Source organism: Dendropsophus ebraccatus, chromosome 2, assembly GCF_027789765.1.
Source record: "Dendropsophus ebraccatus isolate aDenEbr1 chromosome 2, aDenEbr1.pat, whole genome shotgun sequence".
NCBI lineage: Eukaryota > Metazoa > Chordata > Amphibia > Anura > Hylidae > Dendropsophus > Dendropsophus ebraccatus.
Genome location: NC_091455.1, coordinates 159,542,830 through 159,557,319, shown reverse-complemented (window position 1 = coordinate 159,557,319; position 14,490 = coordinate 159,542,830). Strand labels below are relative to the sequence as shown.

The following is a 14,490-nucleotide window of genomic DNA, read 5'->3' as shown; positions in this document are numbered from 1 at the left end:
CGGTCGAATCTAAATGATAATCGTTTGGTTGAAATGTAGTTAACGATTAACAACTGAACGAGAAATCGTTGATCGCTTTATAAGACCTGGACCAATTTTTATCGTTGCTCGCTCACAAAACGTAAGCATTGAATAAGACGTTCGGTCGTTCGCAGTATATACGAATGCAATAGCGAAGAAAAACGATCGCAAATATGATCATACGTAACGATTATCGTTCCACGGAAATGAGTGAACGTTTTCAGGTCTTTCGCAATAGCGGTCGTTTGAGATCTTTAAGGATTATGCGAACGATAATTGTCCGGTGGAATAGGGCCCCTAGATTAAACACACTGATCATTGCTATGCCACAGGCATAGCATTGATCAGTGTGATAGGTGCTCTGCTGATTAAGCCTGCCCGTTAATCATCAGAGTGCCGTTCGGACTGCATGGAGGAAGGTGAGAGACCTCCGGCAGTCCATTAAAACGATCGGGACTGCCCCTGTCACTTACCCTTAAACTTCGTTTAAGGGGTTAATGACACGCTGCAGCCTGTCATTAACGGTGAGGGCCGGGCTGCTTACTGCAGCCAGCCCCCACTTCCTATGAAGCGCGCTCTGTAGGCACTGTGTGTTATAAATCTTCAGCATTATTTGCAGAATGGCGTTTGTGGTTCCTAGGTTGCTCCCACACTATGTTAACACAACTTATCTTTGTATTAATCACGGCCGTAGTTGCAAATTGCAACAACGGCTGTGATTAATACAAAAGATACATTGCATAGAAGTCAGAGAGAATCCCGGCTGCAGTGTATACACATAGTATGCGCTCCAGCCGGGATTCCAACTGGCCGCAGGAGAAACAGAGGTGCCAGTTTTGCGTTTGCGTCCGCTATTCATTATAGTGGCTGCACAGACCTGTCAGTTCATACAATTTAGAGTGCGGCTTCGGACTGTCAGTTGATAAAGGCGTAAGCCGAAACGCGGCCTGTACCATTTGTTTCTTATCTTTGAAGATGCAATAAATACTACAAGTGAAGTTTATCGGTGAGTGTCGAGAAGTATGTTAGTATTGTAAACCTTTTGGAGAACCATCCCAGTACCCCAATAGCTCCATCTGCAAGTGTCTGGAGTGGATCTGTGCTCAAGGTACAGCCGGAATTTCAGCAGTAAAAACACCCAACAGTCTAGAATGATACCCAAAAACTGCATCCCACTTCAAGGTAAAATGGCACAACCTGCCCCCCACTCACGATCTGGTGTCACTAAGAGGTAGGCTTCTTAGAGGACTCTGACTTGGGAGAAGAGGAATCCTTAGGATTTATTAAAACCTCTTCCCCTCCCTGGCTTATTTCAGTCCTTCCTCTGAAACCTGTCCTTATTTCTGTTCCAAAAGGGCCAGTATTGTCTACCCTAAAAGGCTGAGGGAAACCCCTTCTTTTTAGCTCCCATTTTCTCCAGATGATCGTCTAGTACTGGGCAAAAGAGTAAATTTCCTTTACAAGGAAAGGGAGGATAACAAATTATCTCTCAGCCCTTTCAACTGGACAACACCATCATAGACCTAGTCCAATAAATGTTGTCAATAATGAGTTTGAAGGCCCCTGTAGCTGCTTCCCAAAACCTCTCCAGAAATCCCTAAGCCTTCTTGTCTATTGGGTCCTTTAGGGCTCCAAAGTCCTCAAGAGGCCCTTTTGAACACTTTAGAAATAGATACTTCAATCTTGGGGGTTCTATCCCATAACAGAATATCAGACTCATCAAAAGTATTTATTTTTTTACTGCCATAGGGACAAATCCCTTCCTATCTTTTCTGCTCCACTCCTTAGATATGAGAAGAAATATTTTTATGCACAGGAAAGACCCTTTTCTTCTTCCCATCTAGCCCTCCAAATATTATGTCCTGTACTGACCTAGGCTCCTTGGAGTCTTCTAGCTTCATGGTGGAGAGAACCTTTTATTAGGGTTCCAACCTTGTACTATAGAGCGTCATCACTCAGGGAGCCCCAGCGTCTGGACCAGAAGTGAAGGAAAATCTTCTCGGCTGCACAAACTAATGTGCGAGATACTCCGGCCTGGCTGCAGCTACTGACTGTTCCCTGTCTGCTACCACTGTGAGTCGAACTTAGGCTCCATCCACAGCCCACATGAGTTTGCCTTTTGCTTCTGACAAAGGAAAGCATCCCAGAAGAGCACAGAGACTTCTACTAAGCCTCTGTACTCCAGAGTCCCCGCAGGGAGAGGAAACCCTGAGGATGAAAGGAGGGCCTAAACTTTTTATTCTCCAGGTTTCATGTCCTTGGGGGCGGGGTATCTTTGTGGGGCTGTTGTGTTGATGGGGAAATAGTCATTTCTGCATGAACCTACTGAAGCCCATCAAAGATAAGGACCTCTCTTACATGAAACCTTAGTATATAATAACAGTAGATATAATAATCAGCGACGGCACTGATAATATCATCTGATGACTAGAGATGAGCAAACCTGCCGAGGTTCGGGTTCGTATGAACCTGAACTCTCGGAGTCTGATTCCCATTGTCTGCAGCCTCGATGAAGAGGGTGGATACAGCCGGAGGACCGCCTGGAAAACTGGGATACAACCATAGCCATAGGCTGTATCCCAGTTTTCCAGGCGGTCCTCTGGCTGTATCCACCCTCTCCACGAAGCGGGCAGTCTGCAGAAATCAGACGCTGAGAGTTCAGGTTCATACGAACCCGAACCTCGGCAGGTTCGCTCATCTCTACTGATGACATCACTGAAGACATCATTGATCTGATGACATCATTGACAACACCACCAATTACATCATTAATCTGATGATAGCACTGATGACAACATCGATAACACCACCAATGGTATTGTTAATGACATCATTGATGAAATGATTGATCTGATTACACAGATTACATCAATGATGACACAATTAATGTCATAATCGATGACATCATCGCTCTGATCACATCAACAACATCACTGGAAATGTTTTGGCTTTTTGGACATTACTGATCTTATGACACCACTGACATTACTGATTTTATAATCAATGATATTAACCCCTTAGTGACCGCCGATACGGCTTTTTACGGCGGTCACTAAGGGTCCTTATTCTGCTGCCATCAGCATTTTACGGCGATGGCAGAGAATAAGGCTGCGGGGCCGGAGGTAGCTGAGGGGTTGGGGCAGTGTGTGGGGTCCATCCTGCCCCCCCCCCCCTTACCGATGATCGCCGCTATTAACTTTATAGCGACGGCCTTCGGTAAAGGGGATTACCGGTGCCGCTGCCGCCTTTCATCTCCCCTCGCCGTGAATCTACGGCGGGGGGAGATGAAATAAGTGTCCCCCAGACCTCAGATCAGCCCCCCCTAGTAGGGCGATCACTAAACCCCCTCCCCCGGCGGCCATCATTTCCAAGATGGCCGCAGCCATCGCTGTGAACAGACTAATGTCTGTTCACAGCGATGGAAAAGTTAAAATGAATGAAAGACCCATGCTCTCCGCCACCGTCCCCCAGTCACCCCCCCTTCCCCATATACGTTACCTGATCCTGGAGCTCCTTCCTCTTCGGCGTCCTGGCTGGTTGTGAAGTGCGCATGCGCTCCACAACCAGCCAACTCTGAAAATTTAAAGTGACAGAGACCAATTTGGTCTCTGTCACTGAACTATGATTACTGTGATAGAAAATATCACAGTAATCATAGTAATACAGTGAAAATGAATGTGCAAAGTACAAAAAGTGACAGACATACAAAAAAATAAAACACACACTTTTTATTATAGTAATAATTGCAGTTTACTCCCAAATTACCCCTAACCCCCCCCAGATTACCCGTAACCACAGCACGTTGCCCGTAACCACCGCACGTTGCCCGTAACCACCGCACATTGCCCGTAACCACCGCACATTGCCCGTAACCACCGCAAATTACATGTACCCACCCCAGATTACCTATAAGCACTTTAGTTTATCCATAACAATCCCAGATTGTCTGTAACCCTTCACTCCTAGGGTTACACATACACAGGTTGCCCGTAATCACGCCAGATTACATGTAACCCCCCAGATTGCACGTAACCACCGCACGTTGCCTCTGACCACGCCACGATGCCTCTGACCACCGCACCTTGCCTCTGACCACCGCACGTCGCCTCTGACCACGCCAAGGCGCCTCTGACCATGCCACGTTGCCTCTGACCACCCCAAATTGCCAATGACCCCCTCCAGATTGCGGTGCCCATGCCAGATTACAGGTACCCACCCCAGATTGCCTATAAGAACTTTAGTTTATCCGTAACCACCCCACATTGCCCGTAACCACCCCAGATTGTTTGTAAGCACTGCAGGTTGCCCGTAACCACCCCATGTTGCCCGTATCCACCCCAGATTATCTGTAAGCACTGCAGGTTGTCAGTAACCACCCCACGTTGCCCGTAACCACCCCAGATTGTCTGTAATCACAGCAGGTTGCCCGTAACCAGCCCACGTTGCCCGTAACCCCCCCCCACGTTGCCTGTAACCACCCCAGGTTGCCGTAGCCACAGCAGGTTGCCCGTGACCACCGCACATCGCCTCTGACCACGCCACATGGCCTCTGACCACGCCACGTCGCCTCTGACCACCCCAAATTGCCAATGACCCCCGCCTGATTGCAGTAACCATGCCAGATTACAGGTACCCACCCGAGATTAACTATAAGCACTTCAGTTTATCCGTAACCACCCCACATTGCCCGTAACCACCCCACGTTGCCCGTAATCACCCCAGATTGTCTGTAAGCACTGCAGGTTGCCCGTAACCACCACACGTTGCCCATAACCACCACACGTTGCCCGTAACCACCCCACGTTGCCCGTAACCACCCCAGTTTGCCGTAACCACCCCAGGTTGCCCGTGACCACCCCATGTTGTCTGTAACCACCCCAGGTTGCTCATAACCACCCCAGACTGTCCGTAACCACCCCACATTACCTGTAATCTCATTTTTTATTTTTATTTTAGTAACTGCGCTATTCTAATAACCATTACTAGCTGCGGTTTTGCTCCAGTAAATTGGCGCTCCTTCCCTTCTGAGCCCTGCTGGGTGCCCATACAGTGGTTTATGCCCACATCTGAGGTACCGTTTTACTCAGAAGAACCTGCGTTACAGATTTAGGGGTACGTTTTCTCTCCTGTTCCTCGTCAAATTGAGAAATTTAAAACTAAACCAACATATTATTGGAAAAATTAGAGTTTTTTATTTTTACTGGCCAATTTTGGATACTTTCCTCTAATACCTGTGGGGTAAAAATGGTCACCACACCCCAAGATGAATTCTTTGAGGGGTGCACTTTCCAAAATAGGGTGACTTTTGGGGGGAATCTATTCTGCTGACACTACAGGGGCACTGCAAACGCACCTGGCGCTTAGAAACTTCTTCAGAAAAATCTGCACTGAAAATGCTAATTGGCGCTCCTTCCCTTCTGAGCCGAGCTGTGTGCGCATGCAGTGGTTTATGCCCACGTATGGGGTACCGTTCTACTCAGGAGAACCTGCGTTACATATATTGGGGTGAAATTTCTCTCCTGTTCCTCGTGAAATTGAGAAATTTCAAACTAAAGGAACATATTATTGGAAAAATTCGAGTTTTTCATTTTTACTGTCTACTTTTGAATACTTTCCTCTAATACCTGTTGGGTCAAAATGCTCACCACACCCCAAAATGAATTCTTTGAGGGGTGTACTTTCCAAAATGGAGTGACTTATTGGGAGATTTTACTCTGCTGGCACTACAGGGGCACTGCAAACGCACCTGGTGCTCGGAAACTTCTTCAGCAAAATCTGCATTGAAAAAGCTAATTGGCGCTCCTTTCCTTCTGAGTCCTCCTGTGTGCCCATGCAGTGGTTTATGCCCACATATGAGGTACCTTTTCACTTAGGAGAACCTGCGTTACAAATTTTGGGGTACTTTTTTTCTCTTGTTCCTCATAAAATTGAGAAATTTCAAACTAAAGGAACATATTATTGGAAGAATTCGAGTTTTTCATTTTTACTGTCTTCTTTTGAATACTTTCCTGTAATACCTGTGGGGTCACAATGGTCACCACACACCAAGATGAATTCTTTGAGGGGTGCACTTTCCAAAATGGGGTGACTTATGTTTTTTTTTTCTCTCTGCTGACACTACAGGGTCACTGCAAACACACCTGGCGCTCAGAAACTTCTTCAGCAAAATCTGCATTGGAAAAGCTAATTGGCACTCCTTCCCTTCTGAGCCCTCCTGTGTGCCCATACAGCGGTTTACGCCCACATATGGGGTACCGTTGTACTCAAGAGAACCTGCGTTACAAATTTTGGGGTGCTTTTTCTCTCATGATCCTTTTGAAAATGAGAAACTTTAATCTAAACGTACATATTATTGGAAAATTTTAATTTTCTATTTTTTTTACTGCCTAATTGTGAATACTTTCCTCCAGCCCCTGTAGGGTTAAATGCTCATTATACCCCTAGATTAATTCTTTAACGTGTGTAGTTTCCAAAATGGGGTCACTTATGGGGGTTTTTAGGATACCAGACTTCTAAATCCATTTAAAAAAAGAACTGGTCCCTAAAAAAAAAAAATCAGTTTTGGAAACTTTCACGAAAATGAGATAATTTGCTGATAAATTTCTAAGCCCCATAACACCCTAAAAAAGTAAAATATGTTTACCAAATTATGCCAGAATAAAGAAGACATATTGGTAATGTGACTTACTAACTAATTTATGTGATATCTTTTTATTTTTTTAGAAGCAGAAAATTTCAAAGTTCATAAAATGCATTTTTTTTTTAATTTTTCATGATATTTTGGTGTTTTTCACAAAGAACACACAAAGTAGTGACCAAATTTTGCCACTAACATAAAGTGCCATATGTGACGAAAAAACAATCTCAGAATTGCTAGCATACGTTAAAGCATCACTGAGCTATAAGAGCATAAAGTGAGACAGGTCAGATTTTAAAAAATTAACCTGGTCATTAAGGCCCAAACTAGCTGCAGCACGAAGGGGTTAAATTATTAAAGCGTAACTGTCATTTCAGGGTCATTTTTTTAAAAACATTAAATATCTATAGTACAAGGGATTTTAAGAAACTCTGTAATAGGTTTTATTTACTAAGGGTATATTCACACGGGCAGGCTCGCAGCGAGATTCTCGCTGCGAGCCCGGCAGGTCCTGTCAGTTCCCATAAACTACATACTTGCTGCGGTCTAAACGACCGCAGCGAGTATGTAATTATACCGCGCTTAACCCCTTCTACTCCCGCCGGCTGTAAGCAGCATACATTACCTGTCCTCGCTGCACGGGTCCGGCGTCCTGCTCTCCCGTCCGGCCAATTAGTGTGTTGCCCAGCTGCAGCCACTGATTGGCCGGGCGGGAGAGCAGGACGCCGGACCCGTGCAGCGAGGACAGGTAATGTATGCTGCTTACAGCGGGGGAGCCGGCAGGAGTAGAAGGGGTTAAGCGCGGTATAATTACATACTCGCTGCGGTCGTTTAGACCGCAGCAAGTATGTAGTTTATGGGAACTGCCAGGCTCGCAGCGAGAATCTCGCTGCGAGCCCGCCCGTGTGAATATACCCTAAAAGAGTTTCCTTCTGTACTGAAAAAGCAATCTCCCAGCCTCCTCCCTCACATCAAATGAAGCAGGATTTCTGTCTCCATTATGTGGCTATGGAGAGGGGAGGGGCTGTTAGGAGTGACTAAGCACAGAGCAGTCTTGCACAGCACAACACCCTGCAATCTTCTCTCAGTAAGTTTATAGATAAGCACTGACCTTTCTGACCCCAGAATCCTGCGGTTTAGGTGCCCAGAGAGTCTACAAACAGCTGACCTTCATGTCACCTCTTCCTGCTCCCTCATCTCCCCCAGCCCCTCCCCCCTCCATAAGGATAGAATGGGAGAGCAGAGCCCGTCTTCACTGGCTTCTCTGTAATGAAGACGTGTTTGCCTGATAATGCACAGATAAGAAGTCAGGGGGGGAGGCTGGGAGATTGCCTCTTTAGTACAGGAGTCTTTTTAGGCTGATAAAACCTCTTACAGAGTTTCTTAAAATCGCTTATACTACGGATTTCTGCAATAAAAAAAAATATGACAGTTACGCTTTAATGAAATCACTCAACTGATAAGATCGCTAATGGCAGGGATGAAATCGTCGCTCTTATATCACTGATTATATCACTGAAGACAACATCAATCTGATGACTTCATCAATCTGATGAAAACATCGATGACATTGACAATATCACTGACGACATCATCAATCTAATGACATCATCTATCCGAAGACAAAATCAACATTACCAATGCCATCATTATTCTGATGACATTAACAATCTGATAACATCACTGGAGACATCATCGATCCAAATACATCACTAATCATCATTAAGCCAATGACATCACCGATCCGATGACATAATCAATACAATTACATCATCAATGACATCATTGATCCGATTAAATCATCGATGACATGATCGATCTGATGACATCAATCCGACGTAAATTATCAATGACATAATCAATGACATCATTGATGTCATCAATTTGATGGATGATGTCAACAATCCAATTACATAATCGATTACATGATTGATGATGTAATTGATGACATAATCGATCCAATGACATCATCGAAAACATCATCAAAGAAACATGACTGAAGAAACAATAACCTCTTTTATGACATCATAAATCCTATGACATCATCGATCCGATGACACCATTGATGACATCATCGATCCAGTGATATCATCGATGAGGTCATTGATGATGTCATCATCATGACTGATGTCTTTGAAGAAATCATCAATGACACAATCTATAACATCATCCAATACAACATTAATGACATCATAGATACGCTTACATCATCGATCCAATATCATCAATCCATCGACATCATCGATCTGAAGACATCATCAAAGACATCGATCCGTTCATATCGACAACATCATTGACAACATCGATCCTGTGACATCATCGATCCAATGAAATCATGGATCCGATAAAATCATCTATGACCACTGCTTCAATTACATTATCAATGACATCATTGACCTGATGACATCATCGAACCAATAGCAATCTATGGCGTCATTGATGAGGTCATCATGATTGATGAGGTCATCCAAGACATCATCAATGACACCATCTATAACATCATCTATTACATCATCGATCCAATGCACAATATCAATGACATCATTGATCTGATGACATCTTCAAATAAATAATCGATGACATCAAAGACACCACTTATAGCATCATCGACTACATTATTCGATCCAATGACATTATCAGAAATCATTAATCTGATCACTTCCTCAATGAAATCATTGATCCAATGTTACCGTTAATTAAATCAACAATAACATAAATACAATTGCATCATCAGTCCGATGTTATCATCAATGACATCATAAATCACATTATCGATCCAACGACATCATTGATGACATCGTCAATGACGTTCATCAATCCGAGGACTACACTGATGACATCAGTGTCACGGCCGCGGCGGCTTCCCGCGTCCCGGGTTGCTGCCGCGACCGCCTCCTGTCCCGTGCAGCCGCCGGGGTCCTTGTGTAGGGACCCGGCGCTGCTGCTGCTTCGGCCCCTGGGGCGCCTCACCTCTCCTCCGTGCATGTCGCGGTCTGTGCCGGCCGGCGCGCGCGTCCCCGCCTCCTAGGGCGCGCGCGCGCCGGCTGTCTCAGATTTAAAGGGGCAGTGCGCTCCTAATTGGTTAGTGGCACCAATCACTCCCCTATAAATCCCAGCATGCCCTGTCCTTAGTGTTGGAGCCTCTACATGCTTCCTTAGCGTTTGGCCCAGCTCCCTGTTGTTCCTGATTCCCGTCCGCTACCTGGTTCCTAGTCCCTGTTCCTGATTCCTATCCGCCACCTGTGTCCTATTCCGTTACCTGGTTCCTGTTCCCCTGTCACTCCATCTGTTCCCGTGTTCAGCCTGTCACGTGCGCTCTCACCTGCAGACCATTGCCTGTGCCATCTCCTGCCACGCCTCGCCTGCCGACACCAGCAACCAAGCCAGGGGTAGCGACCTGGGGGTCGCCTGCCGCAGCAAGTCCATCCCGCCTTGCGGCGGGCTCTGGTGAAAACCAGCGGCCCCTTAGACTCCGCCCCCTGGTGAAGTTAGTGCCATCGCTGGTGTCGGTCCAGTGGATCCACTACTCCAGGCGTTACAATCAGCGATCCGATGACATCATCTGAAGGAGCATTATGTTGTATTTTTATATTTTTCTTTTAATGTTAAGTATCAAAATGCTATTGAATATTGAAATAAAAAAAGTTGGTATTGGTATTGAACTCCAAATTCCGGTATCGTGAGATTGCTAGTGGTGGGCACTGGGGTAATAATTGGGGGGTTTAGTGTTAGTCATTTTATACTAGTTAACTTAGTAATGGATCCATCTATCAGATGGCTTCCACTACTAAGCCTTTAAATAAATAAAAAAAAACACAAGACACAATTGAAAAAATGTTTTATTCAAAAAATAATAGCGCCACACCCCTCACTGACTATTTTACAAAAAAAAGAAACCGCTGGTCATAAATATAGTCCAAAGAAGAGGCCCCCCCCCACATACCACATAAGTTATGTGTTTGCAGCCCCACCACCCCAACCTCAACCCTAGACCTCTGCCGTGATGTCTGCATTATCTTCTACTCACCACAATGTTCAGGCACTCGACCGCCACTTGCAGAGAAGAGGAGACTCACGGAATTAGGCAAGTATCATGTGTCTGTTTTTTAGGGGATGGTTGTCAAGCTTTCCCAGTATCCTGTTCTCAGTATGATGTGATCACCCAGCTTTCTCAGTATCTTATACTCAGAATGATGGAGGTTACCCAGCCTTCCCAGCATCTTGTACTCAGTATAATGGAGGTGCTAGTACGTATCAGGAAATCCTGAAGGCATTTTACTAGAAGGTAAAAATGGATCAGGCCCCCTTCACAGTCTGAATATCCAGATGGATTTTTGAACCCATTTGCTACATTAGTGACGGAAACCTTTCAGGATTTTTCCTAAAGGGTGTCCTTTTTTAGATCCTGTCCTATTTTCGTCCAGAATTTCGTCACGGACGCCCCCAGAGAACACTTTGGGAGTGCCAAATCTCGAATTGGTTGAGAGCACCCCCCCAACCCTGGACCTCAGTGGTGCTCCCCCCTGCTGGACCTCAGAAGCCATGGAGAAGCCGCATACACCTCCCCTGGGAACTTAGCAGCACTGCCCAGCCCCCTTCCCATCGGCAACAATGAGCACTGAGTACCTCAGCAGCGCAGTGGCTATCCAAGCTACTTAACTACAACCTCCGGGGAAGGGGGGGAGGCAATGGCACAGTAGGACTTCACCCAGCATGTCCTGTGGTAATTTTACAGGACTACATCACACAATAGGAGTTGTAGTCCGGCAACAGATTTGAGGTTGACACATGACACGAGAGGGAGACGGTGAGTACATGTGATGTATATGGATGTATGTTAGCCATATTGAAAACACTTTTTTTTCCTAAGCGGCGAATCTAAAAAGCATTTCCTGATGTTTTCCTGAAGGTAAAAAACTTATTACTGTCATGAATACCTGATGCTTTCCTGAAGCCTTTTGAGGTCTGATCAGAATTTCCTGACACATGTCCGGAAAATCTGTGTGGATTTCTTTTTAGCAAATCCGCATTAATCACAGACACCCTGCAGCATTTCCGCCACAGACGCTTCCATAGAACTCCATGGAAGCACCAGAACTCCGGACACTTTGCTGATCAGGAAAGCATCCAGAACTCCTGATTTGTTGCCCCAGTGTTCCCTTTAAGCTGAACTGCATGGGACCCCGCAGCTTAAAAGGAGAAGTCCGGCAAAATGTTTTATTAAAGTATTGTATTGCTCCCCAAACGTTAAATTACCAATGTACACTTATCACAGGAAATGCTTATAAAGTGCTTTTTCCCCTGCACTTACTACTGCATCAAGGCTTCACTTCCTGGATAAAATGGTGACGACTAGAGATGAGTGAACCTCGAGCATGCTCGAGTTCATTCGAACCCAAGCGTTCGGCATTTGATTAGCGGTGGCTGCTGAAGTTGGATAAAGCCCTAAGGCTATGTGGAAAACGTGGATATAGTCATTGGCTGTATCCATGTTTTCCAGACAACCTTAAAGCTTTATACAACTTCAGCAGCCACCGCTAATAAAATGCCGAACGCTTGGGTTCGGATGGACAGGTTCGCTCATCACGACCCCCAACTCCCAGAGCTGTGCGGGCTGTGGCTGCTGGAGTGGATGATGCCAGTGTCCCTCCAGTGTCCCCCTGCCATCATCCTCTCCAGCAGCCACAGACCTCACAGCTCTGGGAGTCGGGTCGTGACATCAACATTTTATCCAGGAAGTGAAGCCGTTGTGCAGTAGTGCAGGGAAAAAAAAGCACTTTATAAGCATTTGGTGATTTGTATAACTTTTGTGGGGCAATACAATACTTTAATAAAAATTTTCGCCAGACTTCTCATTTAAGGGAAGGCCCTGGTGGGTGAGACTGGTGACTTCACGGCAACTCCCCTCCCGCCCCTGGACCTTACCCTGTAATGATGAGCGCACCCCGGGAGCCGGTCAGAGAGAACCCTAGAGAGTATTGCCCCTTGTATCTCTCAGCTGTCTCACCTCAGCTCCCTGCTTGCTCTCCACTCTGGCCTCCCCCCTTGATAAGAAATCTGGACACATTCTCCGGATGTGTGAAGGGGGTCCTAGCTGTACAAGTGCCAAGTTTTAGAAGATATTCAAATTAACTCTCGGAGCCCACTTTATGTTCCTCTCTGTGGAGTTCAGCAATGTTCTGCTCCTTTACTTAATAGCAACACCACCTGTTCCACAGTCAAAAAATAAAAATTGCAAGTGTTTAGGCAGAATTTTGCTGAACTCTTGCAGGAGAGTGGAGGAGCCAGTGTGCTCCCAGGGTTAATTATAATATCTACAAAAACAGTCATATCTAGGTACTTGTAAGGCTTCCACTGATACTTACTGTTACCAGACTCCCCCTTCTCTTTGTATGGATGGAAAGCCCTTCTTTGGGCTCTGCCATTATGCTGCAGAAATTAAACCTATGGAAGGTATAACAAACATGTTACCACATTTTAGGCTGCAGTAATAATAAACATGTTACCACCCAATTTAACCCTTAGGGGACACAGCCAGTTTTGGTGTTTATGACACGGCCAAATTTTCCAAATATGACATGTGTCACTTTATATATTAATAACTCTGGAATGCTTTTACTGATCCTTGTGGTTCCAAGATTGTTTTTTCGTGACATGTTCTACTTTATGTTAGTGGTACATTTGGGCCGATATCTTTAACTTTTTTTTGTGAAGAACTCTAAAATGTTGTGAAAAATTGAAAAAAATTGCATTTCTCTAAATTTGAAAGTCTCTGCCATTAAGGAAGATAGTTCTACCACAAAGGATATTGATTAATTCATATCTATAACATGTCTACTTTATGTTGGTAGCATTTGGTGAACATGTTTTAACTTTTTTAGGATTTTAGAGGCCGTTATTGTTTAGTAGCAATTTTCTACATTTTTGTGTAAATTTAAACTCAGAATTTTTTAGGGTCCACTTCAGTTTTGAAGCATATTCTAGAGGCCTGTATACAAGAAACCCCCATAATTCACCCCATTTTGAACTCTTCACCCTTTGTAGTATTCAAATTGACATTTAAAACAGTTTTTAACCCTTTAGGCATTTCACAGGAATAACTGCAAAGTAAGCGTGAAAAGTAAAAATTTCCATTTTCTTGGCAGATATTCCAATCCTATTTCTTTCATACCGCACAGCTATAAAAAGTGAAATGCAATAAAACATTTATTCCTCTGAATCTGCAGTTTTTACAAATACCCCATTTGTGGACGTAAAGTGTTGTGCAGGCGCACAACATGGCTCAGAAGAGAAGGAGCCCCCTTTAACCTCTTAAGGACCCATGACGTACCGGCACGTCATGGATCACTGTCACTTAAGGACCCATGACGTACCGGTACGTCGGCCCTTTAAACGGGCGCCGCGGCCGGCCGGGTCCCGATCGGGGGAGATAGCCTGCTATAATACATAGCAGGCCATCTCTCCCTGTCGGCATGGAGGGTTGTTAACCCCCCCCATGCCGACGATCGCCGCTATTGGCTGATAAGCCCATAGCGGCAATCGGAACCTTTCCGGGCCATCGGTGGCCCGATGACCCGGAAAAAAATGGCGGTCGGTGCTGTCAGAGGACGGCACCGACCGCCATTACTGTAAAAAGTAATGGTGGTCACGGTACCACCGTCCCGATCGCCGTGAACGGCCAGCCGGCCGGCCGTTCACGGCGATCAAAGTCCCCACAAGTAATAAATACCTGCTCCGGACCCCTCAGCTAGGTAGCTGAGGGGTCCAGAGCAGGTATTTGTACATTACTCACCTGTCCCGGGGTCCTGATCGGCGTCTTCCGGGTTCCCGGC

The 14,490-nt window shown here is 45.4% G+C and overlaps 1 protein-coding gene across 3 annotated transcripts in view; it reads right to left on the bottom strand.

The window, feature by feature from the left end:
- ABHD5 (abhydrolase domain containing 5, lysophosphatidic acid acyltransferase) overlaps positions 1-14,490 on the bottom strand; it is a 99,882-nt gene that overhangs the window by 63,205 nt on the left and 22,187 nt on the right. Inside the window, exon 2 of one of the 3 annotated variants that reach the window (XM_069958603.1) lies at positions 13,024-13,102. The exons of the other annotated variants lie outside the window; for them this stretch is intronic. The gene's annotated coding sequence lies outside the window, so the exon portion shown is untranslated. The remainder of the gene's footprint in view (positions 1-13,023; positions 13,103-14,490) is intronic. 3 annotated transcript variants of the gene reach the window in all.